This window comes from Gracilinanus agilis, chromosome 2 (assembly GCF_016433145.1).
Source record: "Gracilinanus agilis isolate LMUSP501 chromosome 2, AgileGrace, whole genome shotgun sequence".
Classification (NCBI taxonomy): Eukaryota; Metazoa; Chordata; class Mammalia; order Didelphimorphia; family Didelphidae; genus Gracilinanus; species Gracilinanus agilis.
In genome coordinates, this window is record NC_058131.1 from 671647373 (window position 1) to 671655733 (window position 8361).

Here is an 8361-nt window from a genome sequence, read left to right on the forward strand (position 1 = left end):
CAGACAGAAGAAAAACAGCTGGTAGATAAGGTGAGACTGAAGATTATTAGCCAGAGAGTAGGGACGATGGGGCAAGGATTATCTGTTGGGATGGAATGGATAAGGGTACTGGAAGAGGGGTTTGCCCCATCTGAGAAAGGTGAAGATAGTGGGGGAAAACATCTGGATGATGTGAGATGTGGTGGAGGAAGGAGAAAAGAAGAGGGAGCAATTAGTGAAAAGCCTCAATTTGAGGGGAGGGAAGGTTTGAGTCACGGTTTTCAGCTGAGAGGGAGGAAGAGGTGGATGCCATGACTGCTTGCAGGTACCTGAGATATGATTTCTCTTTGAGCATGTACAGATGACCTCTGAACAGTGATGTCAAGTAGCCTTTGGCAGTTGTGAATCTCCTGGGGTGCTGAATTACAACCAGTTGGATAAAGTCTCCCAGAGCTCTTTTATATAAGACCTTTTCATCGAATCAGCCAAGGGTGACATAGGAACAAGAGGTCACCTTATCTGTGTCTGCCTGAGTGTGTGGCTCAATTGCTGTCTGAAAATGAAGCTCCACAACAGTCTGGCTGCCAATGCTCTCCAAGTTCATTAAATTGGATTTCACACTAATGCTGTATTTTAAAATCAAGTGACATTTGGAAGGACTGCAAATAAAAATGAAAGCATTATATAGGATTTATAGTTTGAAGGGATATTAGAAATGATCTAGTCCCGGCTTCTTTTATTTTATTTGTTTCTTTTTTCCTAATTTAAACTTTTTGAACTTAAACACCAATCAAAATAACATTTCCATATACGTAGAACATGAAGACAGTTGTATATGAAACCATAAATCTTAGTGTCATCCCGCCTACTTTAAAAATAAGTTGTAAAACAGTAAATGATGAATTCTGTGATAAATTTAAAAAAAGGTAAACAAATGTTGCTTTCAGAATTGTCCTTATTGTACTTCTGCCTGTTCTCTTTTATACATTTAAAAATGTTTCACTATTCCCCACCCCCCCGGCACACACACACACACACACACACACACACACATCTTTTATTTGGTCTCACTATTGCTAACCTCTCCTTTACCTCCCAATGAAAAACTGAGAAAAGAAAAATAAAACCACACAATGTATAGTTAAACAAAACGAGTCCATACAACCAAAACCAAAACAAGTCTAAACCACACAACCACTGTGGTTGTGTCCAAAAATATCTTTTTCTGTTCTTGACTCCATCACCTCTTGGTCAGGAAATGAGTAATATGCTTCATCAGGGGTCCTTTGGAGACTTGGCTGACTGTTGTACTGAATAGGAAGGGAAGAGAACAAGGCTTATTAAGTACCTGCCATGGCCTTACTCACAACAACCCTGTTAGATAGGTATTATTATTATTATTATTATTATACCCCATTTTATAATTGAGGAAACTGAGGCAGAAAGAGGTTAAGCGACTTGCCTAGGATCACATTGAGGGAGCATCTAAAGCCAGATTTGAATTCAGATCTTCCTGACTAAGTTTTTCTGAGGTACTTTGTTTTCCAAGTCAAAAGATTTCTCCTGGATCTGCTCACTCAGGTTTAGTTCATACTATCTAGGGTTCTCTGAAATAACTTTGTAATTTTTATAGCATAATAATATTTCACTTATTGATTCATTTACCATAATTTCTTCAACCAGCCTTTTCTTCATGGACATTACCTTATGTTTTAATTCTTTTTTTCCCTTCATAATCCCCACTTTGGCATCTGAAGGTTTGATTTGCTTATAGCTACTCTTTCCTGGTATTATCTGTCCTCTTAACCTGCCTCTTCTTGTTTCCCCTAGAGTTTCATATATCGTATGTGTGTGTGTGTGTGTGTGTGTGTGTGTGTGTGTGTGATCAGGCCTTCTTAGGTTGTTTCATGAATTCATCATTGAACCAACCTCTTCCATTGTGTCAGTACATTCTTCTCATGTAACTCGCTTTAAAAAAGTAACAAATTCCACACCTTTTCTGCACTACTACATCTCTTTTATCCTCCCTTCTCTTAAAAAGATCAGAATAGAACCAATCCAACCCAAGTTCTCTGTTTTTCTTATTTAAATCTCTCAATATTCTTTGAAGACTTTAAATTTCTGAAAGGACACGTTTTTTCTCCTCTTAGAATGTAATCATCACACTACCCCTTTCAGTGACTCAAATAAACTTCTTTCCATATTTCTCTGGACTCTTGTGTTATTGCCCACACAGTTCCCTTCTTATCCAAAATATATGAAAGTCCTCTATTCCGTTAATAATCTACACTCCACCCCCCATAAGATTATCCTTAGTTTTATAGATTTTTTTTAGATTTTAGATTTTTCAGATTTACACTGATTTTATTTATTTTTTAAATGTATTTTTATGCATATGTTTATTTTTAAAAATTTATTTAGAATATTTTCCCAAGGTTTTGTGCTTCACATTCTCTCCCTCCCCTTTTTCCTCCACCCTCCCAGAGATAACAATGACAAGCCATTCCACTGAATTATACATGTATTGTTGCTCAAAACCAATTTCTATATTATTTTCATATTTGTAATAGAGTGATCTTTTAAAACCCTCAAATATGATGGGAGGTCCTACGTTCAAATCCAGCCTCAGACACTTCCCAGCTGTGTGACCCTGGGCAAGTCACTTGACCCCCATTGCCCACCCTTACCACTCCTCCACCTAGGAGCCAATACACAGAAGTTAAGGGTTTAAAAAAATAGAAAAATAAAAAAACAAAAACAAAAGACCCTCAAATAAAGAAGTGATGAATCCTATGTTTTTCTTCTACGTTTCTACTCCCACAGTTCTTTCTCTTGCTGTGGATAGCATCTTTCTCATAAGTCCCTCAGGATGCCTATCTCTTCTGCCTTTAAGCTATGGTATTCCAAGGTCTGCTCTTGTTTATGAGAGAAGCTGCCAATTCTAGTGTGATTCTGATTGTATTTCCTTCATATTTAAACTGCTTCTTTCTGGATACTTGCATTATCTTTTCTTTGACACAAGAACTCTGAACTTTGACAATGACGTTCATAGGACTTTCCCTATTGTTATTTTACCCCAGGAGGTGGGTTCCTTCCTAACTTATTTTTTTTAAACCCTTACCTTCCATCTTAGAATCAATACTGTGTATTTGTTAGAAGAGCAGTAAGGGCTAGGCAATGGGGCATTAAGTGATTTGCTCAGTCACACAGCTAGGAAGTGTCTGAGGTCAAATTTGAACCCAGGACCTCCCATCTCTAGGTCTGACACTCAATCTGCTGAGCCACTCCACTGCCTCTTCTTTATTTTTTCACCTCATCCTCTGGTTCTAATATATCTAGGCAGTTTTTATTTATGAATTATTGAAATATAGTTTTCAGGCTATTTTTAAAAATCGTGGTTTTCAGGGAGTCCAATGATTTTTAAGTTATCTCTCCTTGACACATTTTCTGGGTCAGTTGTTTTTGCTAAGAAATATATTTCATTTTCTTTTCTTTTTAATCTTTTGGTTTTGTTCTCATATTTCTTGCTATCTCGTGGCATTAATGATTTCTGTTTGATCTGTTCTGGTTTTCAGGGAATCCATTACTTGAATAAGATTCACTGTTTTTTCTTGTAAGGCATTTATTCTCCCAATTCTTTCCCCCAGATTTTTAACCTTATTTTAAACTCTTGCTTCATTTATTCTAGTTATTTATGTTGTCCTTGTGGAAAATTCATTTTTCCCCCTTTGGGCCATTGTTTGTATTTGTTATAGAGTGTGATATGCAACAATTGTTGCTACTGGTTGAAGTCTTCTTTGATTTACTATTTCTGCAGCTTTAGTTCCTGAATTGAAGCTTTGTTCCAGGGCTAGGCTCTGCCCTCTGCTGTACTTTTGAGTGGGGCAGCCAACCCTGCTTACCCTCACTCTGGATCCCTTATGTATTTATACTCACTTCTACCTCCAGGAGCTGAGGCTCCCTGGATCTTGGAAGTTCAGAGTGCTGGGTCCCCGGAGCTCTCTATGGCATCTCAGGATAGGCTACTAATGATGTCCGGTGCCTGGGATGTCCTGGGCTAAGCTCTGCTTTGCTGCTTTGGCCACTGCCACTCCTTGGGTCTTCTAAGGTGTTCACCTTGGGGCTTTCCGTTCACTGTGTGACTTTTTTTAAACGTCCCTGGAGCTTTTTTGGGGAGTAGTAAGAGCTCTGTTCTTGTTCCGCCTGACACAGAGCCTCGTGAACATATATGTCTCTGGGAGGCTGGGAATATTTCCTATTCTGTAGCTCTCTTTGCTGACATAGTCCTTTCCTATTGCCTGAGGGTTTCTGGTCTCCTTTTTTGTGGCCTTTGGAGATTGAAGAAGTCATTTACTATAGTTTGTCACTGGATTTCTTGATCATTATTTATTCTGGTGGCAATTTCAGCTTTTGCTGGAATAGTTCTGAGAGCTGAGCAGACTGTCTCCGTTCAGGAAGTCATCTTTCCTGTAAGTGCCCCCCATCCCTTTCCTTATTCTATACAAGAGGAAAACAGCCCAGAGAAGAAAAGGGACCCGGCCAAAGTCCCACAGGTAGCACGTAGTGGTCAAACTCAAGTCTTTGATTCTCCTCCGCGGCCAATTAGTACCTACAAAAATAATATAATAGAAAAATCTATAGAATTTTCAACTCCAAAAATACTGATAATTTTTTTTTTGTTTCGTTGTTTTTCAGTAATGTCTAATTCTGCTGGACCCCCATTTGGGATTTTCTTGGCAAAGATACTGCAGTGGTTTGTCATTTCTTCTCCAGTTCATTTTTCAGATGAAGAAACTGAAATAAACAGGGTCAGTGGACTTGCCCAAGGTCACATAGTTAGTAAATATCCAAGGCTGTACTCAGACACAGGGCTTCCTGATTCTAGGCTCTGTGTCTTATCTACCATACCGCCTAACTGCCCCCCAATTAGTGATGCTGGAATACATCCACACAGGGAAAATGCTTCACTGTTTTGATGGCTTTGTGAATCCAATCTCCCAAGCATCCTTTTTTCTTTCTGCAACAACTTGATAAAGGTTGTGTGAAATTCAGATAATTCAAGGAGACGTTTTCAGAGTATGCTGGTAGGGTTGCTACAAGTCAGTTTTCCTTTTAGTGGTGGCAAGAAGTGAAATCATTTCCTTTTTTTTTTTTTTTTAAAGTTGTTTATTGGGTTTGGAGATATTTACCTTTGGGCAAACATCCTTGCTCCATGGGATGTTTGCCTGGCTGAAATGATGTTAATGATGATACCCACATAAGGCGTGAAGAAGGATCAAGGACCTTCTTCAGCATCCAAAGAACAAACCCTGGAGTCAGAGGACCTGGCTGGATTTTCAGGAGCCACCTACCAAGGGAAACTGTGAGTAGCTCATCTAGCTTAGGGTGAAGTCAGAGTACATCTTCCAGAGGGGAAAAAAATCACCTGTTAGATCATTCTTAAGCTGAAGAATTTTCCCTGTAGCTGAACTTAGGAAAACCAAACCTCATCAGGGCTCCTTGAGCAGAGGTTGGGTGACTGTTTCAGGGCTGTGGCAGAGGGAGGATTCTGGTTCAGATGTGGGCTAGACTAGGTGGTATCAGGGGTCCTTCAGTCAGTGCTGCTATGAGTGTGTGCCCAGCACTTGCCACAGTCCCTGGTGCAGAGTAGAAACTTTATAAATATTAGTTCATTAATGGAACACACAGGATGGAAGAGTTAAAAACCAGACAAGACAGTCTTAGAAGTTGAGTAGAACCCTTTCCTTTCACGTATGAGGAAACTGAGGCCCAGCATGACCCAACTAACAAGGGGGCAGACCCATCATTTAACCTAGCTTTTCTGACTCCAGATCCCATTTTCTTTCCACTATTCAACATGGTCCCCTTAGCAAGGACCATAGGTTGTGGTGCCAAATATTCTCTTAGAGATTGAATTGGTTTCCCAGGGTCTTAGCTGAATGAATATGCAATAGGTTTCCTGGACTCTTAAGTTAAAAATGGAGCTAGAAAAAGGTAAAATTCACTTGGATCCTCACTGTGACTTTCTGAATCTCATTAATGAACTCCTCGATTACTCCTGTTGAAACTGTTTCGTGAAGCATAATTACAAAGGAAAATTCCTTAGCTTAAGCAATCAGTATTCCTTTTTCATAAGCTAATGGCTGGCTTTCCCCCACGTAGGTCTTATGGCAGGAGTGGTGTGTTCTGCCTTCAGCTAGCCCAGTTAACATTTTGGAATCTTTTTATTGCAGCTGGAACACCAAGTCAACAAATTGTCTGCTTTCCTAAGCAGGTAAGTGGCTTTCCACATTCAAGTCCAAGCTCTCAGCTGCCCCTCTATAAAGGATGCATTTTATATTGTAGTATGAATTTCCAATGAATTTTGCAGGGTGAAATGACAGTCCAGTTTTCCAATTTGCTGTAGACATCAAAGCTGGCTGTGAGGAAAGAGATTGGATTGGACTGTCAGAGAAGAAGACAGGAAGAAAAACAGGAGGTATTTCCAAAAGACTGTCTCAGGGCAAAAACCTCCCTCCTGATTCTCTGTGGATGTAGAGATTTCTAGTTCTGACTGCTAATAAATAGTAACAGATAAAGATGAATATCAGATATATTGTTATTCATTCTATTTTTTAATTATATTTTTATTTTGAATATTTTCCCATAGTTACATATTTCATGTTCTTTCCCTCTCTCCCCACAACCTCCCTTAGCTGACACAGAATTCCACTGGGTTTTACATGTATCATTGATCAAGACCTAATTCCATATTATTGATAGTTGGACTAAAGTTATCATTTAGTGTCTTCATCCCCAATAATATCCCCATCAGCCCATGTGTTCAAGCAGTTATTTTTCTTCTGTGTTTCTCCTCCCACAGTTCTTCCTCTGAATGTGGCTAGTTTTCTTTCTGATAATTCCCTCAGCCTTGCTCTGGATCCTTGCATCGCTGCTAGTAGAGAAGTCCATTATGTTCGATTTTTACCACAGTGTGTCAGTCTCTATGTACAATGTTCTCCTGGATCTGCTTCTTTTCCTCTGCATCAATACCTGGATGTCATTTGTTATTCATTCTAAATGGACACTGATCACTCGATGGATCGATATATGACTGACCTTGGTGCCCTCCTGATATGAGACCTTTGAGGTAGAATCAGTCTGATCAGACCCCAGAGTTGGAAATGTGCCAACTGAAAAATGAAGGTTTTTATTTTTTTTAATATTTTATTTTTTTTAGAAAGATTTTCCATGGTTACATGATTTTTGTTTTTACTTTCCCCTTCACCCCCCCCATCCAACACGCATTTCCACTGGTTTTAACATGTGTGATCAATCAAGACTTATTTACATATTATTGATAGTTACATTGGTGTGGTCGTTTAGTGTCTACATCCCCAATCATGTCCGCATCCATCCATTTTTTTCTTCTGTGTTTCCACTCCTGTAGTTTTTCCTCTGAATGTGGGTAACATTCTTTTCCGGAAATCCCTCAGAATTGTCCTGGGTCATTGCATGGCTGCTAGTACATAAGTCCGAAAAATTAAGGTTTTTAGAGAAACTTGGCTTAAGAACAGATGAAGAGCTGGTATGGAGAACATTAGTTGGTATAAGAATGATTTAGTCACTTAGGAAATCTCTGCTAGCAAGTCCAAGTAGCTCAGGGGAGTTGGCTGGAAATGGTACCCAGAACTTGTAATAATAGTAACAACAACAATAACAGGAACAACAATAATAGCTGATGTTTATTTAGCCCTCTACTATTTTTGGGAAACATTTATTTATGGCACCACTCACAAAAAATATTGTGAAGTCAGAGATGCTGATATTATCATCCCCATTTTACAGATGAGGAAACAGGATCAGAAATATTATGTGATCTACCCAAGGTCCCAGTGGAGCTGGGTTTTGAATCTAATTCCTTCTGATTTGAGATAAAATGTTCCTTTAAAATTTTTATTTTCATTTATACCGTTTAAAAGCATCACTGACATTTATTAGGAATCTCCCACCCATGATAAAAATGAACCTTCTCTTGAAACAAATAAGTCTAGTTAATCCAAACAAATAAACACATTGATGGTATCTGAAAATACCCATCTCATATTGCTTTATCTAGCTTACAGTGCCCCATTGCAGCACCAAGAGGCAGGAAGCAGGCTATCCTTCCAGTCCTCTGAAGTCATAATTGTTTACTTCATTGATCAGTCGTGGAGTCTTTCACTAATGTTTTCCTTGACATCATGGGGCCATGGTGTATATTGTTTTCCTGGTTTTGCTTACTTCTCAATCTGTACATCAGTTCACGTAAGTCTTCCACATAAAAATTCCACAGAATTTTATCAGAATCCAATATTTTGGGGCAGCTCATTGAGGCTCAGTGGACTGAGAGCCACACCTAGA

At 39.0% G+C, this 8361-nt stretch overlaps 1 long non-coding RNA gene across 1 annotated transcript; it reads left to right on the plus strand.

Moving 5' to 3' along the window:
- Positions 1-4754: 4754 nt before the first annotated feature.
- LOC123236425 lies at positions 4755-6544 on the plus strand. Its single transcript, XR_006505424.1, has 4 exons — positions 4755-4787; positions 5142-5341; positions 6213-6253; positions 6350-6544. It is a non-coding gene; the product is annotated as an uncharacterized LOC123236425 (long non-coding RNA).
- The last annotated feature ends 1817 nt before the right edge of the window (positions 6545-8361 follow it).